Source organism: Macaca nemestrina, chromosome 13 (genome assembly GCF_043159975.1).
Source record: "Macaca nemestrina isolate mMacNem1 chromosome 13, mMacNem.hap1, whole genome shotgun sequence".
NCBI classification, from domain to species: Eukaryota; Metazoa; Chordata; class Mammalia; order Primates; family Cercopithecidae; genus Macaca; species Macaca nemestrina.
In genome coordinates, this window is record NC_092137.1 from 23,337,601 (window position 1) to 23,356,009 (window position 18,409).

General features: G+C 49.1%; 1 protein-coding gene and 2 long non-coding RNA genes across 10 annotated transcripts in view; 2 read left to right on the forward strand and 1 right to left on the reverse strand.

Moving 5' to 3' along the window:
- Positions 1-1,072: 1,072 nt before the first annotated feature.
- Positions 1,073-12,376, reverse strand: LOC105479841 (uncharacterized). Of its 5 annotated transcripts, XR_986110.3 has the most exons (7): positions 11,358-12,376; positions 6,874-7,199; positions 6,529-6,605; positions 5,895-5,969; positions 4,181-5,757; positions 3,878-4,016; positions 1,073-2,035 (listed from the first exon to the last, which is right to left on the reverse strand). It is a non-coding gene; the product is annotated as an uncharacterized lncRNA (long non-coding RNA). The 5 variants fall into 5 exon arrangements; XR_003017628.2 differs by lacking the exon at positions 5,895-5,969 and having other exon boundaries at positions 1,074-2,035; positions 11,464-12,376; XR_986111.3 differs by lacking the exon at positions 5,895-5,969 and having other exon boundaries at positions 1,074-2,035.
- Positions 9,726-13,775, forward strand: LOC105479843 (uncharacterized). 2 transcript variants are annotated; one of them, XR_986114.3, is made up of 3 exons: positions 9,726-10,109; positions 11,232-11,316; positions 12,485-13,775. It is a non-coding gene; the product is annotated as an uncharacterized lncRNA (long non-coding RNA). The 2 variants fall into 2 exon arrangements; XR_986113.2 differs by lacking the exon at positions 9,726-10,109 and having other exon boundaries at positions 10,499-11,316.
- Positions 13,776-15,976: 2,201 nt separating this feature from the next.
- The window catches only part of LOC105479833 (kelch like family member 29), a 322,000-nt gene continuing 319,567 nt past the window's right edge, over positions 15,977-18,409 (forward strand). The window contains exon 1 of one of the 3 annotated variants that reach the window (XM_011738162.3): positions 15,977-16,110. The gene's annotated coding sequence lies outside the window, so the exon portion shown is untranslated. Of the gene's footprint in view, positions 16,111-17,064; positions 17,518-18,409 lie in introns of those variants that run through there. The other 2 variants (XM_011738163.3, XM_071076283.1) reach the window with 2 other exon arrangements.

Here is an 18,409-nt window from a genome sequence, read left to right on the forward strand (position 1 = left end):
TATATGATAATGTCAACCTTTTAAATTTACAAATAAATATTAGTCCAGGCACAGTGGCTCACACCTGTAATCCAGCACTTTGAAAGGCCAAGGTGGGCTGATCACCCGAGGTCAGGAGTTCAAGACCAGCCTGGCCAACATAGCAAAACCCCGTCTCTACTAAAAATACAAAAATTAGCCAGGCACAGTGGCGGGCGCCTGTAATCCCAGCTACCTGGGAGGCTAAGGCAGGAGAACTGCTTGAGCCCGGGAGGCAGAGGTTGCAGTGAACAGAGATTGCGCCACTGCACTCCAGCCTGGGTGACAGGGAGAGACTCTCTCTCAAAAATAAAATAAAATAAAATAAAAATTAAATAAGTCTCTGATGCAAGGTTGTTTCTGGGTGTCTGTGTCTTTCTAATAAAAGTAAACAGCAACACAATATTTACCCCTTCATATCCTTATAATAGAACTTGAGAGCACTTTAAAAGCTTGACCCTGGGATCACGTTTTTCCCAATACTCGACTGGAAGAACGACTCCCCTCCCGCTTGGGAAGAGACAGTTCTCTCTATCTGTTGACCTACAGCATAAGGAGGATAAGGTGTGGGATTTTAGGAGGAAGGGGATTTGACCCCCATCTAAGAAGCCATATCAGAAGGATCCACCCATGAAAGCAGCGGAGTACCCAACAGAGAAGCTAGCAACAGATTCTCAACTTTCTGACTATTGGGTTTTCTAAAATGGGTATTTACAATATGATAGAAACCATTTGAGCCTTCGTTATTCAGTGTACCCTTCGCCTCTAAGAGTTTGGATGATTGAATGGTGCCTTTCATGCCAGAGGGGTGACTGCTTTTGCAAAGGCATCAGATCGGGGTACTTTTCACCAGAGAAATCCTTCCTCCAAACAATCAGGAGAGAAAAGAGAATCCGAACGAAAATTAATACACTAAATTTTAAAGACAAAAAGGTAAAGCTGTTTTTGCCATGGTTTTCCCATACCTAGATTTACTTTCTTGATTGAAGTAGTTTTGTGGGTGTAAGTGATTTGTTTGAAGAGCAAATTTAAAGACTTTTTATGTGTCCCAATAGAAAACATGTCATCTCGAAAATAATTATTTTTGTAATAATCTGTTTATTAATGAAGTGATCTGCAAAATAGATAATGGTTTCTCAGGATTTCAGGCACAGAGATCCTTCCTTCTGCTGCATTTTACTTTGTTTTGCAAAAGTATATCAAGAAGCAACTCAAAATTTGCTGACAGATTTTCTTAGGTACAACAGTTTCAGAAATGCATGCTCAAGTGGGTTAAATATGCCCACACTCATTGGATTGTGCCCCTAAATTATTCTCTCTGGTAATGGAAATGTTTTAAAACTGGTTGTGATGGCTGCACACCTCTGTAAATTTACTAAAATTCATTGAGTTGCACACACAAAACAGATGAATTTTATGATATGTAATAATTCAAAAAAGGTGTCTTTTTAAAAAAGGAAATCAATTGAACATTTTAAAAAAATTATTTCCTCTATTTCCCCATCTTGTTATGGCAATACTGAGTGTTGAGAAAGAAACATTTCAGGGAAAGACAGCAACTATGCAAATGCTAATTAGATGCAAATATGGGGAAAGAAGATTCAAGAGTCCTAGTGGCCCACAAGTTGAAAAATGAACACAAGTCAGCAGCAGAACGTTATTTTTTCTGCTGTTTTGTGCTATGTCTTAGAACATATCCCCTTTTAGGGGACACAGTATCTCTTATGCCTTAACACCAGAGATTTGGCATAAAAATGGAGCCTGGGTACTCCCAAAGTCAGTACTTAGTTTAATACTTATTCTCACTTATTACTTGTTACTCTTTCTACTTATTTCATCTTCATTAATTACCACGCTGTTCAGTCCTTATGTTGTCTGTGTAAAGGCTAGTATCCACAGGCATGCGAACTTTTCCATCTCTGAGGACAGGAATCATATTGTATTCTTCCTTGTACCTGGAGTCAGTGAAAGCACTTGGCCAGAAAGGGCCCCATTTTTCTCCTTCCTGGTCCAGTGCCTGGCAAAAAGAATAGGTTCAAAAATGTTCATTTCCTTCCTTTCTAGAATCCAGGTGCTCCATCAATACCAAACCTATAACATAGGCCTGATAAAAGAGGCCATGGCACTGCCATGTGGCCCATAGAGGAAGCATCATTCAGGAGGGTCACCGTGGTCCCTGCAGTTGAATAGGATCTGAATCCAGTGGACAGGAGGCCCTTCCCCTTTTCTCCAGCCATCCAGCCATTCCTTGCATCACAGTCAGTGCACAGCCCCCCAACCCCAGGCAAGCCTGTCCTGCACCCTGTGGACTCTTCCATCCACCTGCTGGAGTCTGGCAACCTCTTCCTGGCATCACAGTGACCCCTCCACCTGTGTCTGAGGCTCTGTCCAACAGGCTTTGAGCAGCCCACATCCAGCTCAACTTGGACCCAGGGCCCAGCCCAGTCCAGCCCAGCACGGAGAGAATTGTGCCTCAGCTGGAGGGTGGATGGTGCTCTGTGGTTCCAAATGGCCAAGGCTGGGCACACTGGAAGGACGCCCACAGAAGAGATGGGACACACTCACTGTCCCAGCCACTTGCTCACTGCCCACCTCCATAGGCCCTCCTAAGCTCCAGGAGGAGTGGGGGCTTCAACCGGATCTGTGCTTTTCTATGCCTGCCTAGGGCCTAAATGCCATAATCACAGAGCACTTCCTGCTGCCTGGAAGAATCAGTAGGTTTTTAACCTGCATTTCTAGAATCTTTTTACATTCTCCCTGACAACTCTGTTACTTTGGGTTAAAAACAAACTTTAGCAGCTGTGTAACCTTTAGTCTACAAAGATTGTCAGATCCAAATTCAGAAAGTAACACTGCTTCAAACTCCTGTAGCTGAGAAGGCCCAAGGTGACAAAATCCAGGAGGGGAGAAAGCTGTTAGCTGAGGATGCTAAGGACAGAACAGGGGGAGGTCAGTTACATTTCATATTAGCCAGAAGTGTCTAACTTATGTTATATTTTGGAAAAAAACAAGCTACAATAATGTCACCACTAAATTAACACCATTAAAGAAAAGCAATTACTAGTGCTTAGACTTATAGACTCTAATAACAATAATAACACACACAGTATAGCATCTGAGTGGTTAAGGGTCTGGCTTTGAGAGTTACAACCAGATTCGAATCCCAGTCTCACCATTTTATGGCAATGCTGTGTGTTTACCTAACTTCTCTGTGTCTCTGTTTCTCTATTTGTGCAGTGGAAATGATGCCCAACTCTTCAAGGTAATGAGAGATTAAATGAATGGAAGTGAGATTCAAAGGACTTGAGGTAGACAGAATACCAGCCCCTCAAAGATGTTGTCTTCCTCATTCCCCAAAGCTGTGCATATGTTACCTAATATGGCAAAAGGAACTTCACAGATTTGCTTAAATGAAGAGAGGGACCTAGACTATCTGGGTGGACCTAGCATAATCACAAGGGTCCTTCTGAGAAGGAGGCAGGCAGTTCGGAGTCAGAGATAGCAATGCCATGGCAGAAGAGAGGTCAGAGAAAGAGTTAAAGACACTTTGCTGCTGGCCTTGAAGACCGAGGAAGGAGCCAAGAGCCAAGGAGTGCAGGCAGCTCCTGGCAGCTGGAAAAGGCAAGGGAAGCCTCCTAGAGCCTCCTGAAGGAACACAGCCCTGCAGATTCCTCGATTTTGGCCTCTGGTTTCCAGAACTGTAAGATAATCCATGTATGTTGCTTTAAGCCACAGATTTTGGGGTAATTTGCTACAGGAGCAAAAGAAAACTACATGGGGCTTTGAGCCTACTTTAGCACAGTGCCCAGCACATTCTAAAATGTCTCCAAGTGCAGCCAGTGCTAGTAGCTACTAATACCTGGAGGGACATTAACGATTCCTTTGTGACCAAACACCCATCACAGGCCTTCAGCTCTTCCAAGGGACTTTCTTCTCTCCACTCGGTCATCTCCACAGACAGGCGCTCTCACCCCGAGAAGCTCCTCTGTTTTAGGAAGCTGTGAGATGGGTATAGAAGGGTCACTCTGGGGTGGACCTGAAATTTGCCTGCTAGGCCTTTCCCGAAACCAGGGCCCCTCTGCTAATGACATGCCTTCGGATCATTGCATGCAGGTCTCAGCTAACCCCAGAGGCTTCATACCTAAACTCTGAGTTTTCTTACCTTCAGACTGACCTCTTCCAGTTCCTTAAATGTTTCTCAGATGACAGGATTCAGAGCTCCCTCCCCGAGACACATCGCTCATCTTCGTCTCCACACTCTCGGGCATCTCACAAAGGGGAACTCACCACCAAATGCAACATTCCAGGTGTCAAGAGCATCTCTTTCATGCTTCCCTCAATTCAACCCAAGGCCACAATGGGCTTAGAGCAGCTGAACAACGTGCCGTGTTACTGTCAGCTGAGATTCTTGTTTTTTTTTCTCTCTGCCGATGATTTTGCCTCTTGGCCCTGCACTCACACAGGGACTATTTGGACGGAAGCATCTCACCCTACAGTTTCCCTGTTTCATCTTATATCATTACATTTAGCTTAGCACTGTAGTCTGTTCTTTGGGCCCTGGTGTGTCAACCAAAGTATTCTCTGCATGTCGTCTCCAAATGTGTCAGGTATTAACTAAGTCATCTATGTCCACACACTAATAAAAATATCAAATGCGAAAATGACTGTGCCTTCAACTAGAAATGCACTTCCGCAAGGACATTGACTAGCATCTTTGGAAATGGCCATAAAAACAGTTCTAAATCCACCTAACAGGCATGCTGGTCTGCAGCTGAAATTACTTCATCTCATGCACAAATTTATCATGAGATTCCTTGACAGACAGACAAGCCGAGGTGTACTTTGTCTCTACCATAGCTAACACAATTCCCTGACATAATAATCTAACAAGCCCACCACGAAACTGGGAACACAGTTACCTTGTCGTGGCTTGCTCTTAAAGAACCCACACAGGCTTCTAGAGGATTCTGCTCCATTTTTCACGTGCTCACAAGTCAGCCTTAAGTAGTCTGATCAGTGAACTTAATGAGGATGGATAGGAGAGCCCCACTTCTGTAGTTTGCAGGAGCTTTCCCCCTCTTTACTAATCAGACCTATATTTTGCCATCTCTAGCGTTCCAATTTCTTTCACAGTCTCCATGTTCTGTAAAGATTATCAGCAGAGGCTTTACAGCTTCAGAGGCGAGTTCTCTCTACTCCCTGGAGTGTAATTTGTCCTGGCCAAGAGACTTGAGCTCATTTACGGCAGCTTGGTACTGTTAGAATCTTTTTACTCATCTAGAGCTTCAATTTTCTCTTACCAAAGTTTCTTTTTCTTTTGAGTCAATAGATTGTTCTCCTTGGCAAAGAAGAAGGGAGCAGAGTTCTGCTCCCTTGCTGTCATTCTAAAATGCAAATAGCGTGGTGTTCCTTGGTCAGCGTTAAATCCTTGGGTGACTGGCTCCCCTTGGCTTTCAGTAGTGATTCTCAAACTCCCCTGGGGTACTTGTTAAAAAAGCAGATTCTCCAAATCTCCTCTCAGAGGCTGTCAATTGCCATGTTAGTCAGGGTAAAACTAGCAGTTAAAACAAATCCAAAGATGTACGGAGTCTCAAGCATGACAGAATTTCTCATTCTCCTAAAGCCCAATAATGAGTGTTCTGGATCAGTGGGTGGTCATCTCCAAATAATAGTTCAGGGATTCAGGGCTTCCTCAATTTTTGTTGCTCTGCCACCTTCAACATGGGGCTTCCAAGATCCCTGTGCAAAAACATAAAGAGAAGGAAAAGTGCATGGAGAAGGTGCAGGGCAATTTTAATGACTCAGGTCTGGAAATGGCAAGCATTAGCTGCATTCACATTCTATTGGCTAGATCTCAGTCACATGAGTGCACCTACCTGCAAAGGAGACTAGAAAATCGTCTAACTGCAAGGATAGTCTCACTCCAAAGGATGCTGGGAAATGTAGTCAAGCTCAGGAAGAAAAGAGAGTTATGCTGAGCAGTCTGCCCATATGGACATAAGATAAGGCTTAAGAATCTGCATTTTCACAAACCTCCCAAGAGATTCTGATGTAAGACCACATTTTGACCAACACCGCCCTGTCCACTCACAGTACAGGCACCCAAGGCCTTGCAAAGTGGGTTCCACAGTCCTCCCCAGCCCTGTCTGCTCCTCCACCTTGCTCTAATCATATAAAACACTGGCAGCTCCCCCAGCCTGCCCAGCTACTTCATGCCTCTGTGCTGGGTGTCTCCTTTTTCTTTGCCCTTTCTCCTTTGGTTCACTTGGCAAATTCCTGCTGATCCTTTGAGACGCAGTTCAAGTGTAATCTCTTCGGCCAGGTCATCCCTGACTCACCTGCCCCAGGTAGCACTGCAGAGCCTTTCCTCGTGTCCCTGACCTTCCTGGCCAGAATCTCATTATGGTATTGATTATGCTGAATGGCATTTTGCATTTGCCTTCCCATTTGACTGGGAGACCTCTGAGGGCAGTGACCTTTCCTTTGTGTACTTTGTACCTTACACCTTACCTGGTACCTCGTGGCAGTCAGGCAGTCAGGAAGAGTTGACTCCACAGAAGCCATAGAGAAGTTCCTTTCTTGATTTTCTGCCCATGCCAAAAAAAAAAAGAAAGCTTTTTTTGGTTGTTGTTATCCTTACAATTTCACTGCCTTAATTAATTAGACCTAATTAGCAAACTAGGTTTGTGTGACTCTGCTACACTATGCTCCTTGTTCCCTTTTGCCAGCTCTACTCAAAGGTGAGCTTCTCCAGGAGCTGCCCTGGTCTCATCAGCAACCTGTTCCCACCTTACTATTTCTCTTCAAGAGCACTGGCAATTTACACATTTGGAATTTTACCAGGAGTTCTCCCACCTTCTTGAGCCATCTCTCTTCTTTTGGAGTCTCATGTCCTCTGATTTCTTGGGGACCATCAGAAGCCTGAATTCCTGAAATCTGGGAAGTACATCCTGTCATCCTTCCATTGTCGAGAAATCATGGAATCTAAGAAGATTGTTGAGGTAGCCAGCCTCCAAGATGGCGTCCAATGATCCCCACCTCCTGGTGTTCATAGCCTGTGTCCTTTCTCACAGTCAACCAGGGTCAACTGTGTGGTCAGTCCACGATTGGGCTCACTCTCTTGCTCTCTCATATGCTCACTCTCCTTCATCACTTGCTGCTCAGGCAGAAACCAGGTAGCCCTGTAAAGAGAGCCACATGGCATAGAACTGAGGCCTCCAGCCAACAGCCATGCGAGTAAACTTGGCAGTGAATCCATCAGCCCCAGTAGAGCCTCGAGATGACTGTAGCCTCAGCTGACGTCTGACTGCAACTTTGTGAGAAACATGGAGCCAGGACCACCGAGCCACAATGCTCTTGGATTCCTGACCCTCAGACAGTGTGAGGAAATAAATCTTGTTTGTTTTAAGCTGCTAAGTTTTGGGCAAATTTGATAGGCAGCAATAAATGACTAATACAGTTGGGCTTCTTTCATTCATTCTCATCTTATCTTTCAGTCTCCTTTAGGTCAGACTTTAGCAGCATGCAAGATGCAGCCATCATCTAGGAATGCCCGGAGCTTCCTAGAGCAAGGCACTGTTCAACTTCCACTCTGGTTTTGAGACAGATGAAGCTTTAGCCTTCATCTAACCGGACTCCCTCCTTCTATATGTCTGCATGAAAATTATTACATATTTAAATATGTACATATTTACATATAAAAATACGTAATATTTTTAAATATTACTAAATATTTAAAATAAAAAGAAATAAGAAAAATAGAGTTTTAAACCGTGTCTGTTGCATAGTAAGTGCTGAACTAATATCTGCTTTTGCTGACATTGTCATCATTCGTACATCGTTATTTCACGTACTGTCGCCCCAACTCAACGTTCCATTGCTTTTGAACAATACATACACATGAACTGCCACACCTCAATTTTGATTCCCAGTAAAACTGGCCTTGAGGATAATGATAAGTCATAGCTGTACCCTTTTAAAATCTCAAATTCAGTTTAATTGAATTTGCCTGTAGACTGCCGGGCACAGTGTCTCACGCCTATAATCCCAGAACTTTGGGAGGCCGAGGCAGGTGGATCACTTAAGACCAGGAGTTCCAGACTAACCTGGTCAACATGGAGAAACCCCATCTGTACTAAAAATGAGCCGGGTGTGGTGGCACACTCGTGTAATCCCAGCTACTCGGAAGGATGAGTCATGAGAATCGCTTGTACCTGGAAGCAGAGGTTGCAGTGAGCCAAGATCGCACCACTGCACTCTAGGCTGGGCACAGGGTGAAACTGTGTCTCAGAAAAAAAAAAAAAAAAACAGAATTTACCTGTGGATTGGTATAGAAATATCTTAGATTTCAAATCTTGTTCTGACTCTTTCCTAAACCTGTCTATTTTCCTATTTAAATTCTGGGTGTATCTAGTGAAATTTTACATTAGCCAGAACTCTCTAATTTTGAAATTGTCCTGAAGCCATATCGACATTATTGAGGGTTTAGACTTTAACTAGAAAATACTCATTGCATTCTAGGAAAATTCACAGCCACCTAAAGGAGATGTGTCTGATTTGCAATCATTTCCCTGAATCTGCAATAAATGAATCTACAAAGGATTGAAATTTTTTTAACAAAAATTGTCTGATAAATATTTTGTAAGGGTTTGAGAGTAGTGAAAAATGTTAACATAACAGGCCTATAGCGTTACTACTTTTCCACAGTTAGCATTTGTTTCCAATAGTCTAGAGGAGAAACCTTTTATCTCAACAATACTACATTCTTCCATTTGTAATAGTCTCTGATTTTTAAGCAGTTACTATTCAAAACATTTTATAACCTGATAGAAATATTCCTTTCTTTATACAGTCAGGTAACCCGGCATACTTGCACTATTTTCCTTAGAGCCTAATTGTGGCAAACCATTCATCGTGAGTGCCTGAGGCCTCTACCTCATCACCTGTCTGTTCTGTTTCATTCCTAAAAGGCTTCTTTTGCCCCATGTTTTAACCTGTGAGTTGCTCAAGGCCTCTTGGAAGTAGGTAGGTGATACATCTTAAATAAATGAAAATAAATTAGTGTGTTTCTGACCAGTTGGATGTGAACTGAATTTCCAGTAAATCAGCCACAGATTAAGTATCTAAGGGAATAGGTTCACTCAAGGGAAGCCCATGCATCCTTTTGTGATGCAAACTAGAAAATCCTTCTGCTTTACAATTTTGAATTTTCATATATCATATTTTCTTACAGTAAGGTACACCTGGACCAGATGGTGGCTTGTATCACAGACTTTAGGCTATTTTTAAGACCCTCAGTAAATATTCAGCAGGTACCCTGGTGAAATCATCACTTCCTTGTCACCCTCTGTTCCCTGGGCGTGAAGCCTCAGCAATGCTGTTGATGTTCATGTTTCCACTAGGTGTGGTCTCACAGATGTTTCCCCCTGGAACCCTCAGCACAGAAAACGTGTGCAGCTTCACAGATTCTGGTAGGGGTGAACATGAAGAGGAGACACGGATTTACATAGTCCAGAGGACCCAAAATAGCTGAAACCATTAGATACTTCACACCGTAAACCAAGGTTAATCTCAAACTCTGAGGCTGCATGAAACGTGACCCCCAACACTTCCATCTGCAGGGAGAATAGAGAATGTGTGTCTTGGAAGACAGGCTGTCATTTGCTTGTGACCATGACAGGCTACTTCAGTTGTGGGGGTACGGTGATTGCCAGTAACTCCGGAGAGAGAGCCCTGGACCCAGGTGTGTTCAATAAATTGCTGATGAAAATGAGATTCACTGCCAAGGCTCCACGAGGTCATCCGGTCTCCTCCTGCTGTGCTCCACGTGCAGCCCGTGTGGACTGGGTTCCCTCTCAGGCTGCCTGGGTCCCAGCAGAGGGCAGAGGACAGTGGAGGGCCCTTGTCCTGGGGACAGTCAAGGCAGAGCAGTCACCACTTGTGCTGGGTGAGTGGTCACTGGCCTTCCCCTGGCCCTACTGGGGGCTCCAAAATGACCATAATCACAAGCCTGATACTGGCCCTAAGTCCTACTGAAAACCCAGAGGGAGATGGAAACAGTGGCACTGATGGATTCTAAAGCTGAACAGGAGGTAGGTGGGAACTTTACCTCTTTTTTCTTAAAAACAGCTTAAAAATACGTTTATGCCAAGAGCTATCAGGGCTCAATCATCTCTCAAAAGTCTCCTGAATTTTGGCCAGACGTAGTGGCTCAGGCCTGTAATCCCAGCACTTTGGGAGGCAGAGGCAGGCAGATCACTTGAGGTCAGGAGTTCAAGAGCAGCCTGGCCAACATGGTGAAACTTCATCTCTACTAAAAATAAAAATAAAAATTCGCTGGCATGGTGGTGCACACCTATAGTCTCAGCTACGTGGGAGGCTAAGGCAGAAGAATCTCTTGAACCTGGAAGGTAGAGGTTGCAGTGGGCCAAGATCGTGCCACTGCACTCCAGCCTACCCAGGCTGGAGTGAGATTCTGTCTCAAAAAAAAAAAAAAAGTCTCCTGAATTGTATCATTAGTGAACATGCTTCAATGAGTGTAAAAAAAAAATCACTCTAAAATTCAAACTAAATTTTCCTTGCAATCTATCCTAACAATCATCTGGGTCTTATTTTTAATAATCTGTCATAGAGGAACACCGGCCCCTTCTTTAACACTGAAAAAGGAAAGTGACATTTCAATCACTGTCAACAATTTAACAACCAGTAAATATATACTGAGCAACTCTTCAGTCCATTCCTCCGGACACCATGGATGAAGAATCACATTACCAATGGAGAGAGCAGAAGCTGCTCTCTTAAAACGCCCAAGCAGTGTCTCATGTCAGTTTGGGAGTCAGAGCCACCCAGGAAAATTGTTAGTGGCTCCGTTTAATTAGCACTCCTGCCACCTGCAAACAAGTGGTACTAAAAAAAGGTGCTGAATTCTTGCCATTGAGAATGCCAAAAAAAGACACCACTGGTTTCATTCTGACTACTAGAATCTAATATTTCACTGATTTGGCGGGCAGGGGGCGGGGGGAGGAGGGAGGAAGAAAATACACTTTCACTTTCACCCAAAGGAAATGACTTAACAAGTCACGTTTTAGAAAGGATCATATGGTAATGAGTCCTGCGATCCAGCAATCCTCCCTCCCCCGACCTCCTGGCCTCTGCCTTCCCCTCTGCCTGGTCTGGGCTCCCTCTGCCTCCCACAGAAACTGCCTTCTCCTCAGGTCCACTCTTAGACCTTCCTCCACCAGGAAGCCATCCGGAATCGTCTCTGTAACCCCACAACACTTGAGAGTCTCTTCCCCACAGGTAAGCACTAAGTTATATTTCTTGATAACAACTGCTATTACCTTAACCCTTGTCAAGAACAAGAGCCAAGTATTGTAATAGGAAACCTTGACCACCTTTTGGAAAATAGGCAGGGTAAAAGTGATTGGCATATAAGCCGCTTTATACCTTCCCTGTCTTCCTGAGAGTTGCCAGCACAGAGTTGAGCAACCAAGCAGGTTCTCAGTAAATGGTTGATTGCATGATTGGCAAATGCCTTTGTGACACATCACAGAGCAGGTGGCCGTGGTGAAAATTTGGCAGCTGTGACTCCTTACTTCCTGCTTTAATCAACGTCGTGGGATTGAAATGCTGGACACACAGTAGGTGCTAAATAGATTTTTATGGATTGATTAACCACTGGAGGGACTGTGCCTTATGTGGGATTTATTAATGCTTTTGATGCCAAATAGGGGTAGTTCTAATAGAGCATAATGTGTTTTAAAAAAAAACAAAAAAACAAAAAAACCCAGCAAACACAAAACCCCAACCAGGACAGAGGCTGGCAGCTGCTCTGTTTACACCCACTGTGCTCCTAGAAACAGATGTCCTGTCAAATCCGGAGGTTTCTGATGAGGCTTCCACTCTTCTGAGTGACCTGCATGTTCAGTAATCAAAGGGGCCCATGCCCTTCTCCTGCATTAGTGCTCTCTGTTCTAAGACTGATCTCCAGTTATGTGTCTGGGGTAAAGACTTTTGCTGATGAAGGCAAAAATCAGCATCCACTGTGTCTATGCCAAGGGAAAAGCACTGGGCTAATGACAAAAGAAACTGCATTTGTGTGTTTGGTGTGGTAAAAAGAACAGAGGCTTTGGGAAAACCGGGCTCAGATTCCAGCACTGTCACTTACTGTGTGATTGCAGATGCTCATCTACCCTCCGGTGAACTCGGTTCATCATTCATCACCTACCTCTCTGGAACTCAGTTTTGGGGCTGATAATACCGATTCCACAGGTTGCTGTGAGGATTATCAGGATATCATGGGTAGAGTTCTTGGCACAGTGCTGACACATAGTAGCCACTGGGTAAAGGTCCTTTTGTTGTGGCTATTACTATAAACACAGATAAGGACAGAAGTCCACCTTGGCCACTGTGGGTTCATGTGGCGCCCCAGGTGATCCTGATGTGACTTCCTCTGGTTCCTCCTTAGGTGACAGTGGCCTTTGCAGCACAAGTCCTTGTCTGATGGACTGCACAGATAATGGCCTGTGATCTGAGTGGGGAATGGATGTTCTGGAGTGTTCCAGTCCACTTCCCTATGCACTATGAGTCTGCTCCTTCACTACCCGTCTGCTTGGAGTGTACACATTAGCCCTGATCCCAGTGCCCAGCTTGGGGCTCAGGACAGGGAGGGTTGGCTTTTGGAGTACACACCACCGAGTTGATCCTGTGCTTCATGGAGAAATCTCTGACCATGGTGGAAGAGGTTCCTGGGCACAACACACGAGTCCCATGAACCACACAGAGAGATCCATGCCAATCACGGGGCCCATCCCATGGGCCACAGAGCAGAGCAAAGAATGACCCAGAAAAGATCCCAGACTCCAGCAAGATCTACGTAGAGAGAGAGAGACAGAGGAGACTCCTGACACAATGCAAATCCAGTTTATGTTGCCAAGACACTAGATGCGCTGGGACAGATCACGTGAACAACAGCACTCTGAAATGGAGCTCATGTGCAGACCAGCGCAGACCCTTCATAAATGACTGTGTCCACACTAAACAGCTCCCAGCAGGGCAGCTGGGCAGAGCATTAATGACGAGGAAGGCCTTGGTATCTAACTCTGGAAATCCTTATTTGCATTCAGGCTCTGAGGGATAAAACGAGGATGGGTGAGGACAGGGTAGATAAGCCCACTGGGAGTCTAATTCACACAGCTTTTCTCATTCTCCCTGACAAGCTGGCTCACTTGGTGAGCTGTTACCAAACTCCAGCCCTGAAGACTTTACGGTGCTCCAGAACCAGCACCCTTCGCACCACCACGGCCCGAGGCGGTTCTCCTCTGGATGAGAACTCAACACAGCTCTCTTTTCTGATCCTGCCAGCAGGGAAACTGGGAGCATCCTTTCTCCTTCATCTGGAGAGGGGGCTGAAGAAGAATTCTTGGAGTGCCTATTTTCTTCTTTCAATTGAGGATCATTCAAAATCATCTGTAAGACACTGTGAGTGCCTCACATTGCCAGATCTTAACCTATCCCAGACCCTGCAAACCTTGGCCACATTTCTGTAGTGCCTAAGGCTGTCTCATAGGGCGCTACTCCAGAACGCGGCTGGGCGGACTTTTGTATGTTCAGTCAGTGGATCCATGGAGATTATCTCAGAGGACAGCTTCCTACAGCGTGGAGGAACAGATACACGCCTGTGGCTTTGTTCTCCTTCTTTTTGCGTTGAGTTGACCTGTGTATCAATTTGAAATCCCAAGAAATCCCTCTTTTTTCCATTTTGCTATCTGGTAGTCTTCTATCACTTTTCATTCACCATTTTAAGAACATAGTACTCAAGCCAAAGCTATCAATCACCTTCAGGTGTTGTCTGAGGACCCTTGGGGAGTTTTTCTCCTCCTCCTCCCACTCCTGCTCCCCTCTTTGGCACCTCTGTCATGCTCTCTTAAGGACACGCCAGTTTTCCCGGCTGTTCTCCTCATGAAGGGTGGTTTCCTCCCTGAAGTGCTCCGCTCTGTCCCCTCCCGAGTCCCCGGCTTCACACACACAAACTTTGTTGGATGTTTTTTCCAGGAAATTCAGTTATTCTGACACCAGTGGGCCGTTTCCCCGGCGTCCTCATTCCGTTTCTGACAGTGCTCCTGCTACCCTCAATAGATTATTATTATTTATTATTTATCAGCCACGACACTGTACTCTGCTTCCTACAAGATATTAAAGAAGACACAATCCGTGCGCTGAGTTTACAGCCAAGGAGAGCAGAGGCCTGGATCAGACATCACAGGGGGGAGCTGTGAGGAAGGGATTTACCGGCGCAGTCCTCCCTGGCCCTGGCAGATGGGGGCAGCGACTGGCAAAGCCCTCCCCAGGCCAGCTCCTCCCAGCTGGGCCTCCATAGCCAGCTCCCCACACTACCTACCGCACTCTCTCCCGAATTTCTAGCAAGGCCTCAGGCCTTTACCTGGGGAAGCAGAGGGAGGGTGGAGGATAAGGATAAGGCCCTCAGGCCTTTACATTCAGGCGGGGGTGGAGGAGGAGGGCGAGTACAGATATTTCCTCTGAAACTCAAAACCAGGTAAAGGGGAGGTAGGCGAGGAGGGAGAGGTTGGGGAACAAAAACCAGACCCGGAGAGCAGTCAGGGGTGGGGAAGATTGTGCCCAGAGTGGAATATTCTAGCATAAGGGAAAAGCCCTCATTGGGGGTCCCACACGCCTCCGGCCAAATCTCTTCTATTAGGGTTAGAAGTTAGGGTCCGTGTAGACAGCACGTGTAGACCCACAGGGGGTGGGACTGAGAAATCAGTGTAGACAGTGTGAGAGCCAGCGAGCTGTGGTGGGGGTGGGTAGTCAGTGTAGACATCAAAGGCTGGTCAGGCTGTTAAACAGAGAAGGCTTCGGGGATTCCTAAGGGTCAGTATGAACAGAAAAGTTCGCGCTCCTCGAGGAGAGGCAGGGCTGACTCAGAAGGCTGGTGGACACGATTTGCAGGGCTCTCCCTGGTCCTTCAGAGGGGTGGGCAATTCCTGCTTCTTTCCAAGGTTGGAGTGTTATAAGGAGGTCGGAAGCTGAAAGACGATTGGACTTTTCCTTCTCAAACTTTTCCGCCAGTTTCCTCAGGTGTTGAGAGCAGACGGGGAGCTCGCCTTGGTCCCGGTCCCCCAACCCTGAGCCGGCAGGGCCGGGAGGCAGCGGCGGAGAAGCCCGTGCCACGCGCCGTGCGTCTGCCGGGCGCGGCCGCGGAGCCAGGCGAGCCGGGGGCCACCGCGGGGGGCGGGGGCGGCGGACGGACGGAACGACAGACGCACCCGCGAGCACTCCGCTCCGGACCGGGCGCGCCGCGGCCAGGGATCCCTCCGGCCCGGGGAGCTGCGCGCCGGGCCGGGCCGGGCCGGGCCGGGCCGGGGGCCCCGCCTCCCCCACCCGCCACCCCCGCCCACTCGGGCGCCCGTGATTGGCTCCGCCCGCCCCTGGCTGCGCGCCGAAGCCCGCCTCCCTCGCAGCTAAAGCAGACGGTACCCGGAGCGGAGCGAGCCAGAAGGGAGCATGGTCCCCGCGCCGCGGCCGCGCCAGCCCCCGCGCCGCCGCCGCCGTCCCCGCCACCGCGGATCTCGCCGCAGCTCCAGCCCCGGCCCCGGCTCCGCAGCGCCAGTCCGCAGCCCCGGCGGTCGCCGCGCCTGAGCGCAGCCCCCGCCCGGAGCCCGAGCCGCGAGCCCGGAGCCAGCCCCAACCCCGCGGCCGCCGCGGCTGCGGGGAGAGGGCGGGGGCGATGCTGCCGGAGCCGCCGCCGCCGCCGCCGCCTCGATGAGAGCCGCGCCGCACCGCGCATAGCCGCACAGGCTGACAGGCAGGAGGACCGACTTCCCTCTCCCGGGCATCCTCCCTGGGCTGCCGGGAGGCGGCGGCGGCGGAGGAGGAGGAGGAAGAACGAGGGGAGAAGGCGGAGAGCAGGAACGCGAGGAGGAGGACCTGGATCCGTTTCCTCCGGCCAGGACCCGAGCGGCCCCAGCCACCGCTACTCGCCGGCGCTGTCCGCTCTCCATCAGCCCTCCTGCGCCCACCCGCGACCCCGGGCTCTCTGCGCGTCGGGCCGGGGCCGGAGCCGCGCGGCCGGAGGTAAGAGCCGGGCCGGGCGGGAGCGCCTCGGATGCGGCGCTGAAGGGAGACCCAGGTCCTGGCCGCCGCGCGGGGCCGGGCCGGGCCGGGCGTGGGAGCGGGGCCGGAACCCGGAACGCTGGGCTCGGCTCCGGCGGCGGCGGCGGCGGAGACAGGAGCCTCCCGCGTCTGGACTCGCAGGCTGCAGGAGCCCTTGCGCCTGCGCTGCTCCAGGGGGAAAAAAAGGAGGGGGGGATAAAAACTTCCTGCCCCCGGGTGTGTATGCACTGGGGCTGCCTGGGGACACTGTCACGGTGGTCGGAGGTGCTGGAGGCGAGTGTGACCCCTGGCCGGAGCAGCCCCCCTTCTGGGCCCGGCGGCGCGCGCCCCTCTCCAGGCCACGTTCCCCTGAGCGGCCCAGGGCCCCGGCCGGGCAGGGGGCCTAGAGGCGCCAGAGGGCTGGCCCCCAGGGGCGGCCGCGCGCACTGCCCTTTGGGGATGTGCGCGCCTCTGTGCAGCGAGAAGCCAGGTTGGGGTTTTCTGCCCCTCGCGTCCTCTGATCCCGCATTTGGGGACAGGGTCTCTTTACTCAATCCCAAGTAACTTTCGAGGTAGAGGAGCTCGAAAACCGTCGGGAGGGAACCGCACAGACCTTGTTGTGACCCCTCCCCGACACACAGACACACACACACACACACACACACACACACACACACACACACACACACACACACTCTTGACATCTTGTGGGTGCCAGCGTGTTGTGGGGGAACGCGGAAAGGAGAGCTCACGGGGATGGCAAAGGAGCCAGGAGGTGGTGTCGGTGGGGAGGGGTTGTTGATGTGTGGGACAGGGTGGACCTGGAGATGTGTAGTGTGGGAGTGTGAACGCGCGCCCCAGTGGCCGCGTGGGGCCCGGGGTGGGGGGTCCAGGGCTCGCGTCCCGGTCTCCGTGGCCTGGAGCGGGCTGAGAGCGCGAGGGTTATCTGCGGTCGCCGCGCGGTTGCCCGCGCTGGACAGCGTCGGCCCCGGGCCCCGAGGGAGGGACGTGCTAGCCCGGGGCCGGAGCGCTGTGCTTGGAGCCGGAGTAGGTCGGAGGCGGCTCCCAGGGCAGGTCGCCTCTGCGTTGGCTGGGGAAGGCGGGGACGCGCTGCCTGCCTGCGGCCAGCCGTCTCGGAGGAGGGGGTGGCGGCCATGCGCGAGTCTCGGATGCCTGGGTCCGCCCGCTGAGAAGCCAGTTGTCGTCCCCGGGCTCTGGAACCGAGCGGCAGACGCGGTCCGTTGGCGGGCCCTCGCGCGGGCCCCCAGGGATACTGATGGGTGAGGAGCTGCCGCCGCCGCCGCTGCCATCCCTGCCGCTCTGCAAACGTTCTCCTCCCTCCCTCCCGTGCTTGCGCCGCGGCGCGCCCCGGGCGAATCGTGGACGCAGGTATTTATGTAGCATTAGGCGAGACCTCGGCGCTGGAGGGACCAGACCGTAGAGGACGCCCAGCTGCCGCTGCCCGCGAAACTTCCACTTCGGCAGCTCAGCGGCATCCCGGCCCCGCTGCTACAGGTTCCAGACTCTCTCCAGTCCAGCAAAGCTGGGATTCGGACCCCTCTTGCGATGACAGATCTGTCCTGGTTACGGCTTTATTTATCCTAGTTTCAGTCTCTTTAAAGCCATCTGTCTAGTCACTACAGAGTTTCTTCTTCGCCGTGTGATCTTATCACTAACTCAGCCCTGGGAGGTCAGATTTGAGGAATTGCTTCATTTTCAGATGAATGACAGCAGACTTGTCTCACCTTACTCCTGATTTATTATTATTATTATTATTATTGAAGGTATAGAGCTTTTTAATTTTTTTGTGAGGGAGGAGAATGAACAATTTTATAGATTGTTCATTCTGACACTTAGAGAAAACATGTCCAGTAAGCACTGGTGAATACTTTAAAGGCTGGTTGGCATGCATGTATTTGATTAGTCCGTAATCTAGGTGTTTATACAGGTATGGAGCTGTGTGCTACTGATGAATAGTCTCCGTCCCATACATTGTGCTGTAGTGTACTTGATTTATCACCCTGCTATAAATCAGGGAATTACTAGCACGTGTGCCTTTAAACTCTATATGAATTTAATGGCATTAAATTGGTTTATGGGCTGATGCATCTAACCAATTTTAATAACTTTTCTGCACAAACAGCTTATAAACCATATTTGCCTATGATTAAGAAAAACATTTTCTTCTCGGTCTCTCTATTTCTAGTGCGGTTATGGAAATTTATAGGTCTCCAACTTTCATTTGCAAGCAGCAATCCAAACGAAATACCTAGAGTTTTAC